The sequence below is a fragment of the Octopus bimaculoides genome, chromosome 3, assembly GCF_046866305.1.
Source record: "Octopus bimaculoides isolate indiv1 chromosome 3, ASM4686630v1, whole genome shotgun sequence".
NCBI lineage: Eukaryota > Metazoa > Mollusca > Cephalopoda > Octopoda > Octopodidae > Octopus > Octopus bimaculoides.
In genome coordinates, this window is record NC_142930.1 from 6857228 (window position 1) to 6879727 (window position 22500).

Below are 22500 nucleotides of genomic sequence, written 5' to 3' on the forward strand. Positions count from 1 at the left end.
GGTGCTCCAGCATGGCCGCAGTCAAAATGACTGAAACAAGTAAAAGAGTAAAAGAGAGAGAGTATATATTCTTTTCAAAATTCGGTTGCGCATCTGAACTAAAAATATAACTGAAAGTATAGGGGAAACATTATATTCAGGTTACACTGCGGCACACCTAGCACCGTCTCGTGACAAGCCAGTGTGCTGCGGCATACCGATTGCGGAGCACTGCACTCTACACATGACAGCCCTCACAGCTGATCATCAAATACCAGATCATCACTCAACTTAACACCATCCTCGGTGACTATACGCTGCAGTTTCGTAGACCAAACTCTCACGAATCCAGTGCTACTCAAAGTGGTGGTCCGCAGACCTGTGCCGGTCGGCGAGTCATCATATGCCGGTACGCGGCGAGTTTCCAGAAAAGAAAGTAACATTATAAAATGCTTATAAAATACTTATAAAATGTTCATGTAATATTGTATCATTTGTTTACAAAATAAATGGCACTCCGTCGCTTACGGATCCAGTTGTTCCGATCAACGGAACAGCCTGCTCGTAAAATTAACGTGCAAGTGGCTGAGCACTCCACAGACACGTGTACCTTTAACGTAGTTCTCGGGGATATTCAGCGTGACACAGAAGAGTGACAAGGCTGGCCATTTGAATTACAGGCACAACAGAAACAGAAAGTAAGAGAAAGTTGTGGTGAAAGAGTACAGCAGGGTTCGCCACCATCCCCTGCCGGAGCCTCGTGGAGCTTTAGGCGTTTTCACTCAATAAACACTCACAACGCCCGGTCTGGGAATCGAAGCCGCGATCCTTTGACCGCGAGTCCGCTGCCCTAACCACTGGGCCATTGCGCCTCCACTTGTTTACAAAATAAATATAAGATAAAAAAAAATGTCAACTTTTTATTATATTCATTATATAAATTGTTCCCGGTATAAATTACTAGGAAACATTACCGATCCCTGGCACATTTGGGTGGAAAAAAACTGCCGGTACGCCACATCAGATAGTTTGAGAAACACTGTTGTACTCTACACCGCGGTACAACCGGATATTTATACACTTGTGCGCTGCACCGCAATACTCCGGACCACCATACGACACACCACCATGTATATATAGTTCTATCATGCGTCGGACCCACCATTCTCTGAATAACTAACTACACACCGCCCCACACCTCCACTTCCTATTCCGTTACTACTGGTTTCCTTCTCTCCACACATCAACAACGCTAGTTGCATCCCTCAACACAATCCACATCACTACTGTCGTACCAGCATACGCAACAATACCTATTTCTTTACTGCCCACAAGGGGCTATACACAGAGGGGACAAACAAGGACAGACAAACGAATTAAGTCGATTATATCGACCCCAGTGCGTAACTGGTACTTAATTTATCGACCCCGAAAGGATGAAAAGCAAAGTCGACCTCGGCGGAATTTGAACTCAGAACGCAGTGGCAGACGAAATACCTATTTCTTTACTGCCCACAAGGGGCTACACACAGAGGGGACAAACAAGGACAGACAAACGAATTAAGTCGATTATATCGACCCCAGTGCGTAACTGGTACTTAATTTATCGACCCCGAAAGGATGAAAAGCAAAGTCGACCTCGGCGGAATTTGAACTCAGAACGCAGTGGCAGACGAAATACCGCTAAGCATTTCTCCCGGTGGGGTAACGTTTCTGCCAGCTCGCCATACGCAACAGTACCGTCCACCACCAACTCCGCCGCCGCCGCTGGCAGCATCATCCCCACCAACACTTTCATCACCGCCACTACCACCCATCATCGTCATTAACCCAGCACATCATACGCTTAAATCCTTGTCCACCTCCATCGTAACTGTCGCCACCGCTGGCTATCACTGCTATAACGCTCTATTTCTCTCACTCACTCTCTGTCACTGTGTTTGTGTCTGTCTGACTCCGTCTCTCTCTCTCTCTCTCCCGCCATTCTATGTACTATACTTAGCCCACCGCTGCAAATCTCAACTCCACCAATTTTTTTCCATCACCACAGTCCGTCATCCGTAGCAATCCTCCTCCTTCGCGTTCTTCCCACCTCACTGTCACTACCAACACCACCAATAACAATACTGGCAGCAGCAGCAGCAGCAGCAGAAACAACAACATGAGCCAACGTGTAATCCTCTACATGGAAACAGAGTCGCTAGAAATAGCAGGTATTTCAGCTTAACCCTTTAGCATTTAAACCCGGCCAAAAGTATTCTGCCTGTTTTATGTTCAAACTGGTCAGATCTGGTCTCTCACACCAACCCTACAATATCGTTTTAAAAATTTACAGCTACCTCATCAAAATTTCATAGCTACAAAATAATGCATGATTAGTTCAAAACAATGTGGATGAAAAAGCATTAATTTTGGTAGAATAATTAATTCGTTTTATTGGCCACAAGGGCTAATATCAATTAAAGACATATAAGGACAAAGACAGGACGAAGGTTACAAAAGGTTTTGTCCGAAAAGGTAGGAAAGTTCGTCTAAACAGAGGAAGAAAACGGAGAAGGATATAATAAATAAATAGATAAATAAATAGATAAATAAATAAGTAGAACTCCCAAAGGGGGAGGCGCTTCGAAAAAGGAAAGGTTACACGTGGAAAAACCCATAAAACCACGGGAGCCTGGTCAGAAAAAATAAGAAAGGGGTATAGAGCCCTTTCTCCTTTTACATTACCTTTTTTTTTTTTTTTACAGGTGTATTCTCAGAATTGGTCCGTTTATACTGGCCATTTTTCCAACAGTCACCCATCTTTCAACGAATTTGCTATGAGACAGCACTTCCCTCTCTACTCTCATCTTCCTTTTCAAGTGGAACTTGAAAAAGTTGATGAGGCCTTGGCCAAAGAGGAAAGTGTCTGTCTTTAACCCTTTCAAACGGGTCCACCATATCACCTCTTTCGCTACAGCCACTAGGCATAGGAAAATTGCCTTGCCCTCCTGGTTAAAGGAGGTCGGCGGGTCAATTCTCACGATGGATCCAGCTGATAGCCGGATCCGTCCTACACGTGACAGTAGCTGTTCGATATAGACCCACAGGTCAGCAATGCTCGGGCACTGGACGAGTGCGTGCAGAACGGTTTCGTCGTCCTGAGCGCACCTCGGGCAGGCCCGGTTGACGGCACTTCCATGTCGGTAGAGTTTATCTCGAACAGGTAGCGCACCTCGGTAGCACTGCCAGGCGAGGGACCTTTGGAAATTATCCATGGGCCCCGGCCCGAAAGTTCTCCTGAACAGACTGCTTAGCTGATTATCCTCGACGCCTAGAGTTTCCCCGAGAACGTCGTCGCACTTTTCTCCCACTAACCCTCTATAGAAAGCTAGAGTGGATCTACTACCGATCGCACTGCCCGCCTGACTGAGGGCGGTGATAGCTTGGCGGCACTCGAGGTGCCAAGCGCCCTTTCTCGGTCTACGTTTGATCCAGGATTGCAGCTCTGTTAAAGAAACGAGCTGCGGAAAATCGCGTCTGACGAAAGGCGACCACACCTGTTCACCGTCCAGGAAGCGCCTGAGATGTCGTAGCCTGAGCGCATGTTTGCGCATCAGCAACCACGGCATGCCAAGGCCTCCGTTCAGCGGCTGTTGACAGCAGATAGAGCGCCTGACCAGTGGTACCTGACCCTTCCACAAAAAGTTGAAGAGCAAGCGTACTATCTTGGTTAACCAGCGGTCGGGACAAGGGACGACGGTCAAACGGTAATAGATGACGGATGCGATGTACGCATTCGCTACCTCCGCTCGACCTTTCAAGGAGAGCTTCCTCTCAGCCCATTTCTGGGTGAGGTTGGCCACCCTGTTCGTCACTTCTTCCCAGTTTTTCTCCAGAATAATGCAAACACTAAAGGGTTAAACTATCCTGTCTTACAAAATGAGGACACATTATTAACAGCTGTAATGCCAGATGTTATAAGAACGCGATGGCTACAGCTAGGGATACCTGTCGTCATTTATACCTGTGGTTCTTAAACAGGGTTCGCATCAACCGTGGGGTTCCATATAAGATTTTGTTGCCAAAGTTTATGGGCCATAAATTGGTTATAACTTCCACAAAGCAGTGACTGTGTGCATAGGCGCAGGAGTGGCTGTGTGCTAAGTAGCTTGCTTACCAACCACATGGTCCCGGGTTCAGTCCCACTGCGTGGCACCTTGGGCTGTGTGTGTGTATGTTTGTGTGTCTGCTTGACAACCGATGCTGGTGTGTTTGCGGCCCCGTAACTTAGCGGTTCAGCAAAAGCGACCGATAGAATAATTACTAGGCTTATAAAGAATAAGTTCTAGGGTTGATTTCCTCGACTTTAAAGGCGGTGCTCCAGCATGGCCGCAGTCAAATGACTGAAACAAGTAAAAGAGTAATGCACTTTCTTATTCTGTTGTGTCTGGGGAGAGTCATTTTCTTATCGTGCCTTAAAATTTAACACACGCACCGTTAAAATTTCCACTTATTTCTTATGTTTATTATAAAAATGTAATGGGATTTTTTTTAAACGTCAAAAGGATGTAGGGGTAGGGCGAGGTCAAATAGAATAAAATAGGAATCAAAGGGGTCCATAGGCATAAAAAAAAAAATAAGGAACCAATGATTTATAATCTTCTCAGTCAGAGCCTACTCAAGGCGAAACAACCACCACAACAACAACAATAACAACAACAACAGCACGACAACAGCAGCAACAATAACAACGGCGACAACAACAACAACAACAACAGAAGAAGAAGAAGAAGAAGAAGAAGAAGAAGAAGAAGAAGAAGAAGAAGACTGAATTACAGCGATAGAGTTCTGGTATCATTTCTGCAGCCAGCAATGCAGCCCTCCACCCTTCGAAAACCTCCACCCTTCGAAAACCTCCACCAACTATAAAGATCACTTCTTGTCGTTGCTGTTATCGTCTCCTACGCCGCCACCACCACCACCACCACCCCCAGTCTCCTCCTTTCCACCACCGCCGATACAACATACTGCCACACACACACACACACACACACACACACACTTGTCACTGCTGTCGCAGTCGCATTCATGTTTTCTGCTTTTCTTTTCTGTTTGTTTTTTTTTTTTTTTTTGAAAACCCGCCTTCCCCTCCCTCCCCTGTGCATGAGCCACACCCTCACCCTCATTCTTATTCGAGTGACGACACGCGCACGACACATAATATAAACCGCAGCGCTAGCAGCAATCAGGGGCATCTGGCTCCAGCAAAGGAGACACACATCTTCCGCAGTCTTCTTTCTCTTCTCTTCTTACACACAGCCCGTCAGTCGACACTGAAATTGACAGCTAAATAAGCTGTCAAATTTTGACTGGTCTCCAAAGGTCAGAGGTAAGGGGGCGACGAGATGCGACGGTGGTGGTGTCGCAGCTATTTATTATTATTATTATTATGGTTCAGTAGTTTTATTTTTATAACGTGCTTTCACTTCACTACCGAGCGCAGCTCTGTGTGCCTTGGGTATGTGCTGTGGTTTGCTGTGGTGCTCTTATGTTTACTGTATTGAAAGTGTTTTGCGTAGAATGTGTGCAGTACCCAGTAGTGCAATTTTCTGTATGTTATATATATTTGTAAGTCCTGGTGTTTTTGTTATGTATTTGTCTGAATATATTTTTATTATACCTAAGGCACCTACTATGATAGGAATTGTTTCTGTTTTTAGATTCCACATTCGAGTTACCTCTATTTCCAGGTCTTTGTATTTTGAAAGTTTTTCCATTTCTTTTAGAGAAACGTTGTCATCTGCTGGTATTGATAAATCAATTAGAAAGCATTTTTTTTCTTCATGATCTTTGACAACTATATCTGGTCTATTTGCCTTAATTTTTATTATTATTATCATCATTATTATTATTATTATTATTATTATTAAAGGCGGCGCGCTGGTAGAATCGTTAGCACGCCGGGTGAAATGCTTTGCGGTATTTCGTCTGCCGCTACGTTCTGCGTCCAAATTCCGCCAAGGTCGACTTTGCCTTTCATCCTTTCGGAGTCAATTACATAAGTACCAGTTACGCACTGGGGTCGATGTAATCGACTTAATCCCTTCCTCCAAATTTGAGGCCTTGTGCTTCCAGTAAAAAAAATTATTATTATTATTATTATTATTATTATTATTGAGTGAGAGAGCAGTGTATGCCATCAAAGTGACACTGGGGTAAAATATACGAAGCCCAATATTACTAAACGCAGTGAGCTGGCAGAGTCGTTAGCATGCTGGGCAAAATGCTTAGCTGTATTGCGTCTGCCGCTACGTTCCGAGTTCAAATTCCGCCGAAGTCAACTTTGCTTTTCATCATTTCGGAGTCAATAATAAATTAAGTACCAGTGAAATACTGGAGTCGATGTAATCGACTGGCCTCCTCCCTCAAAATGGCTGCCCCTGTGACAAAATTTGAAAAACTTCTTTTTCTTCGTCGACTTCTTCTTCTTCTTCTTCTTCTTCTTCTTCTTCTCTAATCCACTGGCCCCTTCCCCCAAAATTCCGGGCCTTGTGCCTAAAGTAGAAAAGATTATTATTATTAAAGGCGGCGAGCTGCAAAATCGTTAGCCCACCAGCGAAGTCGACTTTGCCTTTCATCCTTTCGGGGTCGCTGAATTAAGTACCAATAAAACACAGGGGTTGATGTAATCGACTTATCCCCTCCCCCAAAATGGCTGCCATTGTGGGAAAATTTGAAACCACTATTATTATTAATATTATTAATATTATTAGTATGGGTTGCTCCACAGTAGCCATTATACACTGATGATAACAAGAGCCATTGCTGATCAGAAACGGAGAAAAGAGATAAAAAAAGCCTGCCCCGAAGACGAGTACATAACTTTTTTACACTATCTTCAGCTCAATAGAACAAATTAATGTAACCAACGAATTTTAACGAAATATTAACAAATCATGCAGTTCTCCTCTGTTAAAAGTGTTAAGACGTACTTGTTCATATCTTTTTTCAATGTTAGGTGGTTAAATCTTGGTCATAGAACTAGTGTAGAGAGATCATTCTTCTCTATGGAGCCGAAAGCTAGACTATGTAGAAAGAGCTTTCAGATCACCTTGATGGTATGTATACCAACGAGATTTTGCTTGAGAGCTTAAAACATGCTGAATGACAGGTCATGTGTGGTGTTATATTTTGGAGATTTTCACTCCTTAATAACGGATAAAAACCACTCAACTATATCGATGTTATTAGTATAGACACACGACATGCAACTGAAGATGTACCAAAGCTAATGGTTAACATAAATTCCTAGCATAAAATCGTGAGACGCTTTTCGATTGTAGCCGCTTGAAGAAGTAAAAGATAGAGTAATGTCACTTAAGGCAATATAAATCATCAATTCTTTTACAAATAGTTCGACAACCTATCGACCTTGGCAGCTCTTTAATGTGACCGTAATAAAACCTGTGAAATACTAGGGAGATGAGGTTGTTAGAGATAAAATAGAAGGAACAACATGAATTACTTTTATATGGTTCATATAAGATTGTTTTGGTGAATAGATTTTATTGAAATATAAATGTTTCCACTTCTAAACCCATTTTGTATTGTATATTTCGAAAAATAAGATCTGGTTCTTTGTGCTGATAAACATTGAATTTAAGTTTACTTTGTTATGGTAGTAATTCAGTCGTAGAAGAGCCATTTAAAAGATATAATATAATGCACTAAAACTGTTAAATTTACTTTTTATTTATTTCATGACATGCCGGAATTTTCGCTGCACTCCTATAATCTAGTCATTGACACAATTTCAATACAAATCTATAATTGATTTCTGTTCGACAGGTTCTAATAAATAGATTATGAATTAATCTACGTCAATGTTTAGTAGATTAAACTTGCACGAATCTCGATGATTATATCAGATATGGTATTATAAAGAATCGTCTGAAGTGTTACTTTTTCTATTTCAAGACGAATAGCTAGTGATCTCTGTTCATATATTAAAAGAAAGTCTCAGGATAAGTAGAAACAAAATGCTGATCATTGAATTGAAAAATAGTTTCTATAAAGTTAGGTTACTAATTTACACACGACATTTTCTAAATTTAAATGACAGTTCATTTAAAGTTTAACAGCTGGATTAATAACAATAAGGTGGAGAAAACTCGTGATTCTGAACTACAAACAAGTTTTACTTAGAATATATTTAGTAAGCAATGAATTATAATGAAATTATTTGTTAGGTTCTTTGGTTTTATCGTCAGCATATTACCCGATCTCATACACAAACAAAAAAGAAAACCTAAAGTATAGTTCAAACAATCCATTTATCAAATATTCGCCTACGAATTTAACATTTGTAAAATCAAGAGGACGTCTATTTGCAAAATACCAACTGTACTGCTTGAAGTATGAAAAACAATGTTATATATATAGATAAATCCTGACAATCAGATAATATCCTCAACGCTGTTCTTCTTGTGTATATTTACTCATCTTGTCAATAAATCACATAAAGTCTCGGACAAAAGCAAGCTGTCGACCTTCCTAGAAACACGTATCTGTCAACCGTAAAAAAGTAAATGTAATTAAACTACCACTTGCCTTTTCTGAGCAGAAATATTGTATACTGGAATAAATATTGTATACCGGAATAAGAAAGATAACTGATCGATATCATTTCGTTTTAAAATCACAGTTCCGACAGACTTGTTAACTGGTAATGCTGTATCATAAACGGCCAAAGAAAACTTTCGCTTTTTTTTCGGAATGCGGAAGGTTGTTTCTATTGAAATATGTATTAAACAACTCACTGTTACGCAAGTATACAATAAGACTTACAATAACACAAAAGTGTGTTTTCTGTAGTTCGGAATTTGAAAAAAATTTTTTATTGAAATAGGAACACTCCTCACTTCCCGTTAAAAGCCCATTGCTGAGACACTCTCTTTAATCGCAGCTGGAAGTGGGTTAGCAACAACCTCGAAGTTCTATATAATTTTACTTCTGATTCTCTTCCATTTAATTAATTACACTACAACACTTTACATCCCACCAGTTTTTGGAACTTTGACTTCCCTAAGCTTTTAAGAATTAATTCCAATAAAAATATTGAAAATAATAATCATAACTAATGCAATATTTTAAACATTAACCTTTTATTAGTGTACATTCTATTATATTATAAGAGTGTATTTAAGTGCGCTAGTGAAATAAAAAGAGAAAATGAAGATCAAAACAGAAATACACATGCAAAGGGAGATGGGAAGAGTAAAATTGTGTGCGTATGTGTGAGTGTGCCTAAGTATGTGTAGGCTGTGCGGGCGCGGATGTAATGTGAATGTGTGCATATGCTGAGTTCCTTGATCGTTTTACTAAAACTCAAACATCATTGCCCGCCCTGCCATGGCGCCAAAGTGGCGTGTTAGAAGTTTCTCTGCCGACGTCAGCGCCAATATATTTGAGTTGTTAGCACTGCTTATGCTGCTGTTGCCAACTGCTGTTGGTGTTAACATTAGTGTCTTGTTGGTAAGTATTATTTCGTAATGTGTGAATCCCTGCTTTAGTCTAAACTATTTCTCACTTAAGAAACATAGAAATTCTGTTTGTGATATTTTTCTTTGTATCTTTCCATCATAACGAATTTTGTTTGTTTTACAAATTTCATTCACATTTCAAGAGGATCCACTTAAAAGTAATTCTCTCGACAACTTGAGAATTATTAAAGATTGTATTTTTGTTTCGCTCTTTGAATAAAAATTTAATTCTTGGTGAGAAAGTTTTTGTGGAAACTTTCTTTTTGACCCGAAAATCTACAACTGGGTGGTGGGGATAAAAGAAAAACGTAGTTTGTTTTATTCATATAAATTACAAGCGTAAATAATATGTATATATGTATATAAATATACTGCACACACTCACACACACACACACACACACACACACACACACACACACACACACACACACGCACACGTGACAGAAGTAAAACACCGTTTTATGTTTATTCTAACTTGTAAGGGTTTATATTTTTTATTAATTGACATTTATATGTTTCAGGTTCTATATGTGACTGTTTAATCATGCCATGTACAAAAGAAGCCTTGGAACTGTCTGAATTTCAAAGAGGCCGTATTGCGGGTCATTCTGAATGTGGGCATAGCGTAAAATCGCAGGAGACCTTGGGACCCTGCTTTCTACAATTAATAAGAGTGATTGTGCAATTCACCAGAGAAGGGAAGAAGTCCACATCACCTCACTCTGATCAACCAGGGCCCTCTGACCGGAGCCTTCTCTTTGTTAAGAAAAGTGTGGAGGATAATCTTCATTGCAAAACCTCTGACATAGCAGAACAAGTTGATGTCAGTCCCAGAACAGCTGTTAGATATCTCTACAAACTCGGTTACTATACCAGAGCAGCAAGAAGGAAGCCACTTCTTCGACCAGCCAACATCAAGCGGAGAAAAGATTGGGCCAATGAGATGTTGGAGAGGCCAGTAGCATTTTGGGACACTGTCATATTCTCTGATGAGCCCAGATTTACTGTATTTCCTGAGTGTGATCGACTGTGGGTCTGGAGACTCTGTGACCAAGAATTTGATGTGAAAAGATTGCAGCCAACAGTGAAACACGGCATCGATTCAATGATGGTCTGGGGAGCAATTTGGAGCAATAGTTGATCAGAGCTGATGGAGTGTAAGGGAAACATAAACTCAGATAAATACATGTCCATATTGCAGAGAGTACTCCTTCCAATCTTCTCCAGTGGTGAAATGGTTAAAGAAGACTATTTATGGAAGATGGGGTTCCTTGTCACACCACTAAAATGACTCAAGATTTGTTGGTTGAGAATGGCATTAAAACGCTTTCATGGCCAAACCAGCCACCAGATATGAACCCCATTGAACACCTCTGGGAAATAATGGACAAGATACTTCATAAAAAGAACAAAAAAGCATCTTCAAGGCCAGATCTTTTGAAATTACTGCATGAAACATGGCAAGAAATTCTGCAAGAGAATATTCGTCATCTGATAAGAAACATGCCTAATAAGGTCCTTCCATTGAGAAATGCAAAGGGAATGTCTACTAAATATTAAATATTTACATAATAACAATTATCAAACAATTTGAATGTATAATTTCAGATTTTGATAAATTTTAATGATTATAAGGGTGTCTATTTACAACTATTACGTGTGTGTGTGTGTGCGTGCGTATGTGTGCGTGCGTGTGTGTGTGTGCGTGTGTGTGTGTGTGTGCGTGTGTGTGTGTGTGTGTATAATCTTTTAATCTTTTACCTTTTATTTTTTACTTATTTCAGTCATTGGACAGCGGCCATGCTGGAGCACCGCACTGAAGGATTCAATCAACCAATTCGACCCCAGTACTTATTTTTGTAAGCCTGATAGTTTTTTTTTTATTTCATCGGTCGTTTTTGTTGGACCAGATTGGGTTGTTAGGTGTTGGGGGGGGAGAACAAGCACAAATACACAGATTACGATATATACATGCATACAAACGTACAAGCTTAAGTATATATGTGCGTGTGTGTGTTTGTGTGTGTGTTGGGCGGGCTTCTTTCAGTTCCCATGTACCGAATCCTCTCAGAAGACTTTGGCCGGGCCGGAGTTATAACAGAAAACATTTGCTCAAAGTGCCACATAGTAGTCTGGACCTGGAATCATGCGGTTGCGAAGTAAACTTCGTACCACAAAGCCACGCCTGTTCTTACACTCTCAACTAGATATGTCGTGTGCTATTTTCTTCCATCCGTTTACCTACTCATATGTAAGTAGCCATTTTTTCTTCAAACCATACTCTATTGTCCTTAAAAAGAAGGTCTCATTGCTCAATATAGTCCTAGATCTACTATGTCTGAAAATGTAGAGGACAGTGAGGTTACAGATGGTGCGGTTTTGATCATAGTTTTACTTGAGAGCTGCTCTAGTGTTAAAAATATAAAAATGCTAGCCATGGCAAGATCTGTACCTTAATCACACGGAAATTAGTAGCCTGTTTCAAGCATGGATACATTGGAATGATTTTTTTAATGATCATATCTGATCTTGTGAACAATTTGATCTGAGTTCTATAGGTTAACTTTTTATTTTTATACCTTTAACCATCTACGTTCTAATCTTGCCCACATCAACTTTTCCTTTTGGCCTTCCGAAATAATTTAAATAAAGTGAGGCAATATTGAACGTGAAGTAGATATCATGAGAGAAACTCTCATAATGGCTTTTGGTACAAATGTTCTCCTGTTTATATCACTACAGGCAGATAAATCCCCGTCCTCTCCAGCGCCGAGAGTACAAGATCATGTGATTTCAACCTTCATTGGTCTTGTCAAGGACGGACGCTTGACTGCTAGAGATAGCAGCGACTCATCTCCCCATCCAGCGATATAAGAAAAAAATAAATAAATAAAAGAACCAGAACAAGCACTAACAATAAAATATAAGTCAGGTACTGGGATCGATTTAATCGACTGCCTATCTGTACCAACATCTAATGTATTAGGTTAGCACGATAACGTAAGAACCGAAATACCAGTCCAACAGTAGGATTCCGATGACATATGAAATGATGTACCGAAGTCCGATTCTCAATCAAGTGGTCTCGGGTTCTACGCCATGCGTGATATCTTGAGATTTTTACCATTCCCTGGGGTGAGCTGAGCAGAGATGAGCTGAGTTCAACTTCGTAAGTGAAATTGGATAAACGGCAACTGAGCGGTAGTTCGTTGGATAGATTGCAGCTGTGGTAAAGAATATATGACAGTGTCACGTATTGTCACACTCATCACACGCGTGCCTGTGGAATACTCAGTCACGTACATGATAATTCATTTTAGTGGAACAAATGAATCTTCAGTGGGTTCGGTCTCGCTGCGTAGCACCTTGGGCAAATGCCTTCTACTACAGCCTCAGGCCGACCAAAGTCTTGTGAGTAGATTTGGTAGACAGAAACTGAAAGAAGCCCGTCATATATATATATATATATATATATTGTCCTGGAGTCAATTTGTCCGACTAAAATCATTCAAGGCGGTACTCCAGTGTGGCCGCAGTCAAATGAGTGAAACTAGTAAAAGAATAAAGCAATACACAGTTAATGCAAAATAATATAGAGGGATATTCAATATTTAATTTTAATGCTTCCCAAAACAACAATGTGGCGACCACCCTACGATATATATTTCACTGCCATTTCGAAGTAGGTAAAGCTATATATATATATATATATATATATATATATATATATATATATATATATATATATAGTTGAAATTTACAGAAAAACATAAGACGAAGGCAGCTGTATAAACAACAAATAGGTGTATTAGTTTGACGCTCGGATAGGTGAGAAAGTCTTTTACGTTTCGAGCCTACGCTCTTCAACGGAAAGGAACACGAAGAAATAAACAGAGAGAGAGAGAATTAAAAAAGAAAAAAAGAAAAAACTTGTGAATTTAGCGGTCAACACACAACGGGGTGCTGAAAAGTTCCTGGCTTTCAGTAAAGGAAAATAGTGGAGGATCGGTTAATTATAATTTTATTCAACAGATTCACACACTTATATTAGCGGTTTTCTAAGCCCTGTAACAGAAATCAGTCAGAAGGTTGGCCTCCAGCCAGACCTTTCACGACCCCCTTAAGACCAGGGACTTTTCAAAACCCCCTCGTATATATATATATATATATATATATACATATATATATATATATATATATATATATATATATACATATATATATATATATATATATATGTATGTATGTATATGCACACAGACACTCATGCAGGCATGCATACATGCATACATACACACATACATACATACATACAGTAACTAAGCAAGTACTATCTCGAGTCCTTGGACTTAAAGGGTTGGTTACTCGGGTTCGATGAGACATAAGTGACTGTGTTAACAACATGCCCCTGGACAGGACGCCAGTTTGTCGAAGGAGAGTTACACATTTACAGTTGAGTAGCCTAAAGCAACGTGAAATGGAGTGTTTTGCACGGCCCGGGAAATATATACACATACATACTAACGTGCATACATACGTACATACATACATACGTACATACATACATACGCATTAACACACTCACACACAAGAAGCACACACACACATGTATGTATGTAGACAGCCATCAGTCAGCACAGTGAGTGTATAAACAGGATCATATACCTACACCCACACATCTCTCTGCCTCTCTCTCTCCCTCTCTCTCTCTCTCTCCGTCTCTCTATCTCTCTCCGTCTCTCTCTCTCTCTCTCTCTCTCTCTCTCTCCCCTTTGTGCATACAGTTATTTTGAGTAAACTATTAACTTTTAATCTGCTCAACTTATCTTTCTACAAACACACACTTAATTACCGTTTTGTATTTTCTTGCGTGAGTGCACATGTGTATCTGCACGGAGCGAGTGTGTGTGAGCGTGTGTGTGCGTATGAGTTCTAGTAAGTACACGTGCGTGTGTGCGTGCGTTTATGAGTGCTATGTGAGTACGCGCGCGTGTGGGTCCGTTAGTGGCAATATCTATGTTGTTTTGCATATATGCAGACATAACAACGCAGACAACTTAATGTGTTTTTTATCTCAAATTTTAAATTGCTTTAATTAGTTAATTAATTGAAATAGGTTCAGTGTCCATGACTTTCCCAGTGCTCTCAGACTGGTGAGATCGATATGGGTTGATAGTTGATACTAAGTTTGAAACTCAGTAAGGCCGACGTCTACCCACCTCCAAAGAAAAAGAAAGAGAAAATACACCGGGTGAAAGGGATTGAAAGAGTTGTTCAGTTATTCTTAGGTGGAAGGTTTGTAAAAAAAGTGTTTAGTTCGCTGTTTCAGTGATACTCTTGCAAAAAATGTTATAAAGGATATAATTCGAAGAACAAAACGTCACTGGAAAAGACTTCGTTATGGCACAACGTGTTCTGGGCTGGTCCAATTTAGTAGGTTACAACTGAGAACAGCAGTCTGTAATAGTTGATAAAATAAAGTTTAAAAACTTTTTCTTTCTTTGAAGTCTGGCGTGGCTGTGTGCGGTAAGAAGTTTGTTTCTCAGCTACATGGTCCTGGGTTCAGTCTTACTGCGTGGTACCTGGGGAAAATGTCTTCGCCTCTGGCCGAGAAAATACTTGTGAATGGATTTGGCACACGGAAACTGAAAGAAGCCTGTCATGTATCTCTTTTTGTGTGCATATATATATATATATATATATATGTATATATATATATATATATATATATATATATATATATATATATATATGCGAGTGTGTGTATGTGTACGCGCGCCCTAGCATGGCCACAGTATAATGACTGAAACAAGTAAACAATGAAATAAAAAGACAAAATGGTTCGCGACCCGCTGTTTGGGGACCCTGTCTTATGTTCCTGGCTGGAATACTTTTGATCACTATTTTGTCTAGTTGAGGTTAACCAGGAGTTAAACAGCAACATCTTACCTCAGGTTACTGAATATTACAGTTACTGACTGATCTCTCTGACTTTCTATCGAGGTCCTTTTTATAGTCTCATTCGTTCTTCAAATACAGTTCTTTTTATCATTGTTGTTATTGTGAGGCACATGATCTAGTGGTTAGGGGGTTGCACTCACAATCACGTCGAGATCGTAGTTTCAATTCCTAGACCGAGTGGTGCGTTGCGTTGTGTTCTTGAGCAAAACACCTCATCTTACGTTGCTCTGCGATCACTTCGACACCCGACGCGTGATACACAGTACACCTGTTCAGGCAACGTCGATTTGATGGAGAGAGTGAGCTAATGTGCAGCAAGAGCATTTGATCACTATAAACAAACTCGTACATCGTCTCCGACGGGGGAGTCCATCATTGTTACCCTGATATGAAGTGAGTGACACATCGGGCATTGGGCGGACGTAAAGGAAATTACCGACATGTTGTCTGGATGTTTATTAAGGGACATGATTAAACATTTGCACCAGTTCTGGAAACATCTGTTAATGTGAAAAGTGGTGCTTACTAGCGTGAAGTCTGATGGATTTTCTCATTTCTTTATTGATCACAAGGGGCTAAACTTAGACGGGACAAACAAGGACAGACAAAGGGATTAAGTCGATTACATCGACCCCAGTGCGTAACTGGTACTGATGGGTTTTCTGGTAACAGCTCTTTTTAAAAGACAATCTGGTGTGAGATTGTGATGTCACTGCCTACCTGCAAACTCTCCAGGTTTCTAAATTGCAGACGATTCTTTTGATCTCTTGCTAAAAGGATCTCTTCGAATTTTGTAGAACCTGCCTGTCTTTCCCTGTGAGCAGTACTCCCACGTTTTGATAAGAATCCTTCCATTATCCTTTAACAATGCACCTCAAAGCCAGACTATACACCTCAAAACTACAGCAAAATATATTCGAGTCAGATTATTACCCTTCCAATTGCCATCCTGTTGCTCTCACTTCCAATGTATCGAAGGTGTTGGAGTCATCCATTAACAAAAGTCTTCTTCAATATGTTGAATTTCTCCTCGGCCTTATTGATCATCAGAAAGACATTCGTGGCTCAATGCCTATTGGAGACTTACTCCCCTATAACACTCCCCTATAACACTCCCCTCTGAGGAGTGACATAGGAGAGTAAGTCCTCTCTAGAGAAATCTGACGAAAGCAATGTTTCATTTGGCATTAGCAAAGCTTTCAATTCTAGCATTCGAATCTTCTTCCAAAACACCTCACCAATAGGCTCCCTTCGTCTCATTCTCTTGAATCAATAGCTTTCTGTTAGATCATGCAATCACTGTGTTGTTAAACTTTCTTTGACTCACACTCTGCCAATTCTGGTCTGACCAAGAGTTCAGTTTTGTCGCACACTCTTCCTCCTATTCATTGTCAGTCTGTATGCTGTCACTCCCAACAACGTCACTGTTACACATACGACACCACTATTTATAACTCTCTACCTGTATCCAAACGTCATTCACATGCAGCCTATATATTTCATGCTCAAACAGATTTTGTAAACCTATCCACAAAAATCCACATCAATAAAAAAGCGGCCAAAATGCCTCTACAGAGAATCGAACAGAGTACCACTCAAATTCCGGCTGAGCGCTTTGTACCATTAAGCTAACACCATACATACATAATATGACCAGCGTTGATCACCTAACCACAGGAACTCGTCGAATCCATAGTTAGCCAGCACTGACAGAAAGGCTTTAGAATCAACATAGATAAAGGCAGTAGCAACATACTGAACATTCAACCACGAATAGTTTGAAAACGGCTGACTGGAAAACAGTAATATATTCAGGAAATGAATGGTATTAGTATGATATTAGAATTTCGTGAAATTGCTAAGTTGTTGTTTAGCCTCAGATCAGCCTGAATGAGCATACTTCTGATCAGAGAGAAGCTGGACATGAACATTCTGTCTTGCTTTAGGTACGTTGCTCCCATGACTATATAATTCTGGATGAACATGTTTATAAGAATAGGATGTAACTTCAGATTTAACTGCTATTTCTAGCTTGCTGGGCAAACCACATAAAGATTTCTTCGTTGACTCGTTAAAGAAGAAAGATTTTCCGATCTAGGGACTCCACATGCTAGCGATGTTGTATAGAATGGATATCACAATTTCTATTTGCTTTCATGGGGACAAATGTCTAAGGCTAATTGTGTGTGTGCATGTGTGTGTGTGTGTGCATGTGTGTGTGTGTGTGCATGTGTGTGTGTGTGCATGTGCGTGCGTGCGTGTGTGTGTGTGTGTATATGTGTGTTCGTGTGTGTGCATGTGTGTATGTGTGTGCGTGTGTTTAGGTGAAAGAAATTATAACTGGTTGAATCTGCATTAACATATTACTGAGGACTATTTCATTAGTACTGGGGGAATAAAATGTTCTAATTCAAATCGAGTTAGAATTCAGAATCAAAAGAATTATATTTAAGTTCAGTAATTAGATTTAGTTCTTTTTTTTTTTTTTTTTTTGAAGCAATATGTCGTCTGCTCTCCGATGTCCTTGAATTCTAAAGTATATGCAGGCCGTTATCTCAACTTTTTGGGGTAGTAGTCAGTCTGACTAGTATGGTCTTCATTGATTCAAAAAAAAAAAAAAAAAGAAAAGATTAAAAAAAATGAAAACAAAATTCGAACCCGGTGGGTCTCGAACTTACGTGTGAAAGGAATTGATTAAATCTATAAAGCAGTTTGTCCGTTTCTCTACCGCCCAGTCAATATACCCATCAATGGCATTAAATAAGTGCATAAGTATCACTCAACGAGAGTGCCATACTGCAGCGGTTCTGAAGCTCATTAATACCAGACTCACCCCCCCCCCCCACACACACACAAAAAAAACCAAACAAAAAAACAAAAAAACAAAAAACAAAACAGAAATATATATATATTTATTTAGTGTGTGTCTATGCATATGTATGTACGTATGTATGTATGTATGTATGTATGTGTTCGTGTGTTCGTGTGTGTGTAGTCAAGGCGCATGGCTTTGTGGTCAAGAGTGTTGGGTTCACATTAACATGATCACGGTTTCGCTTCCAGGAGCGGGCGACTCGTTGTCTTCTCGAGCAAAAACATTTAATTTATGGATTTGGTAGACGGAAGCTCACACACACACACACACACACACACACACACACACATATACACACACACACACACACACGTGTATGTTTTTGTGTGTGAGTATGTATATATATCAATGTGAGTCTGTCTTTTTGCGTATGTGTTTGTCCGCCTTCGCCGTTTGACGGCCGGTGCTGGTTTGTTTACGTTCCATAAAATAGTGGTTCGGCAGAAAACGAATAAGTACCAGGCTTTAACCATTTCAACGATGCGTACTGCCTTAATTCTTCGAAACGCCGGTGTTTTAATGGTGGCAGCTGATGAAGGAGATGTTTCTATGTGGCTTGCTTGTTTGTTGTACCTTGTTTATCATTTTGTCCATGTTCTTTTGCCACGTCATGTACCCAGTTATGTATCTATGTGTACATGTGGATGAAGGTATATACACACATGTACATATATATGCATATACTCATATATTGTTTATATATATATATATATATATATATATATATATATAATTAAGGGATCAGCAAATATTTGCTTCACCATATTTGCTGATCCCTTAATTATGTTTATAAATATATATGAGCTTTTAAATAAGTTCTCCACCAATAATGGTGCTTTCATACCGATGGGCTTGGTAAAAATTATTAATTGTTAATTGATTTATTAATTAATAAATTGATAATCCTTTACCCTTTTAATCTGTAAGAATTATATATATATATATATATATATATATATATATATATATATATATAAGCAAGTAATAAGTACTGGGCTCAATTTGTCCAACTAAAGCATTCAAAACGGTGTCCCAGTATTGCCGTAGACCAATGACTGAAATAGGTAAGATAAAGATAAAAGAAAGTTTAACCAACTGAACGAGCTCCTTTCGTTTTACATCTGCAGCAATTTTCATTTCATTTACACAGTTCTCTTGTTACGGACTGTGTCACGAACGTCACACAATCTCATTTATACTCATCATTAACAAAGTCATTAAACAGGTTCAGGTTCGTGTTCGTGTTCGTTCGCATTTTCATATTGAACTGGTCCATTTCAATTATGTCGCTGAAACTGTTAAAAGCATGTGATTTCGTGTTTGGTTCCACTGCATGACGTTTCGGGCCGAATAATGTGCTTTGTGAGTGAATTTGACAGACAGAAAGTATGCGGAAGCCCGTCTCATACATACATACATACATACATACATACATACATACATACACACACACACACACACATACATACATACATACATGTTGTTGTTGTTGTTGTTGGCACTTTGTCGCTTACGACGTCGAGGGTACCAGTTGATCCGATCAACAGAACAGCCTGCTCGTGAAATTAACGTGCAAGTGGCTGAGCACTCCACAGACACGTGTACCCTTAACATAGTTCTCGGGGATATTCAGCGTGACACAGTGTGACAAGGCTGACCCTTTGAATTACAGGCACAACAGAAACAGGAAGTAAGAGTGAGAGAAAGTTTTGGTGGAAGAGTACAGCAGGGTTCGCCACCATCCCCTGCCGGAGCCTCGTGGAGCTTTAGGCGTTTTCGCTCAGTGAGAGAAAGTTGTGGTGAAAGAGTACAGCAGGGTTCGCCACCATCCCCTGCCGGAGCCTCGTGGAGCTTTAGGTGTTTTCGCTCAATAAACACTCACAACGCCCGGTCTGGGAATCGAAACCACGATCCTATGACCGCGAGTCCGCTGCCTTAACCACTGGGCCATTGCGCCTCCACACATACATACATACATACATACGTATGTATGCATGTGTGTGTGTATATATTTTTATATGTTTATATATATATATATATATATATATATATATATATATATATATATATATATTATGATTGACCGTTGACTGAACACTATTCAATTTTTTTTCTCCGTGTTTTTCTCCTTGTCTCCGTATTCTCTCTGTTGAAGAGCGTAGCTCGAAACGTCAAAGACTTTCCGTATTCCCGAGCGTCATACTAATACATCCTTTTGTTATTTACACCACCTGTCCTCGTCTGTTGTTGTTTTTCGTATATTCTCCCATATATATATATATATATATATATATATATATATATATATATATATATATATATATATATATATATATATCCGTTTAGTGTTTACTAAACGGATATATACCTTTAGTATTAAAAAGAAGTACCATTGAAGAGATTAAAGATATTCTATTTTGGTTGAGACAGTCTCATGCTTCTCTGAGTTCCACTTGTGTGTACAGAGGATCTTCGTCTATGTGTGGGGTGTCTTTGTGTCCGTTTTTGTCCCACACCCACCCCTCGTTGATTTGTTTACATCCTCGTAACCAAGCAGTTCGACAAAAGAAATCCGACAGAATAAGTTGCGAGCAAAATTATTGTTGGGTGTTTGTTCAACTAAAACCCTTCAAGGCAGTACCCCATCATGACTGTAGTCCAATGATTGAAATTAGTAAAAAACAAAAGATGCGACACTTAAAGTTATTCTTCTCTAATAAATCTGAAAACAAAACTGGATCTTTCAAAAGAAATTTATGAACTGCACTTCATAAGTCGGTAATCCATTGACTTGATTAATTAAGCAGTTAATAAGGCTTTCTCTAACTACCGTTATCTGTTAAATTACTTCTGTCGTTCGAGGAGAATTATTCGCACACACAGACATTTCGAGAAATCGTTAAGCAGTTTGCTTAAAAGAAAGGTATTTTCCATCAGCTGACAGCAGCCAGATTATTTGTGTTCGTTTGTTTGCTCGCCACATCTCAGAAGCCTCTGAGATATATTTCGCCCGTGAGTGCTGTTTAACTGTTGTTGTTGGCATGGAAACACAGACAAAACGTTTTCATCTGTTGCGTGTGCTTACTTTCGAATTTTGCCTGTCAGCTGATTGAAGAGTAACTATTCATCTCATATCTTCCACGGTTATGATAACAATATAACTATTATTGTTATATATTTCTTCTAATATGTATTATATTTTACGTTAGCTTTACCTGCAAGTTTTATGTGATTATTCTAATGGTCAATTGACAGTCATCAAACTGATGTTAAATAAACTTTATTTAAAAGTAAGAGGCGGGAGCTTCTACTGTTGTTTTTCAGTACACTAGTTCTTGTCACAATATTGAACTGGTTAAGCGATTCGTAAAGACATTTAATAATTATTTAAAAAAAAATCATCGACTTAAAATTGTTAGCTTTATAATAAAATAACAAAATACATTAAACACGCATACACACACACGTTTCAGTAGAGTACACACACACACACACACACACACACAAACACACCACACACACACACACACACACTCACACACACACACACACACTCACACACGTTAATGTACTCTACAAAAAAGGATTGAGTGATCCTTCATTGTTATAAATAAATAAATATATATATATATATATATATATATATATATATATATATACACAGATATAGGGCAGGGAATTGTCAATTAGTAATAAAATTAATAATTAACAATTTTGCCAAGTAGTTTGGAATCAGTAGTTCTTTGACTGCTATTTCTAAATTTTCAGTATGTTGGTGAAGCAACTCATGCTGATCCCTATATATTTATGAATATATATATATATATATATATATATATATATATATATATATATATATATATATTCCTATATGTATGTGTATGGATTAATAGATAGTTGCACTAAATTTGCGGTGTTTAGAGATAGTGGAAGAATTTGCATTAATGACACGAAAAAAAAAAAACATACTGAAACGTTACACAGCATAAATGTTTATAAACATAACTATTGTACCTACCTGCAGATCATTTCTCCAGAGTCAGCTGTTCTCCTAAAGGACACCTGAGGTTTTTGTTTCGTTTCCTTATACAAAACGTTAATAGTCTTTGTATGTTTTTCCTTTTTCTCTTTTTTTTTTGTCTCACTTCACTATGTTGGA

At 39.1% G+C, this 22500-nt stretch overlaps 1 protein-coding gene across 2 annotated transcripts in view; it reads right to left on the reverse strand.

Moving 5' to 3' along the window:
* Nucleotides 1-22500, reverse strand: part of LOC106872464 (chordin-like protein 2) — a 134069-nt gene that overhangs the window by 110555 nt on the left and 1014 nt on the right. For both annotated transcript variants that reach the window (XM_089348528.1, XM_089348527.1), the window contains exon 1: nucleotides 22360-22500. This exon is cut by the window's right edge. The gene's annotated coding sequence lies outside the window, so the exon portion shown is untranslated. The remainder of the gene's footprint in view (nucleotides 1-22359) is intronic.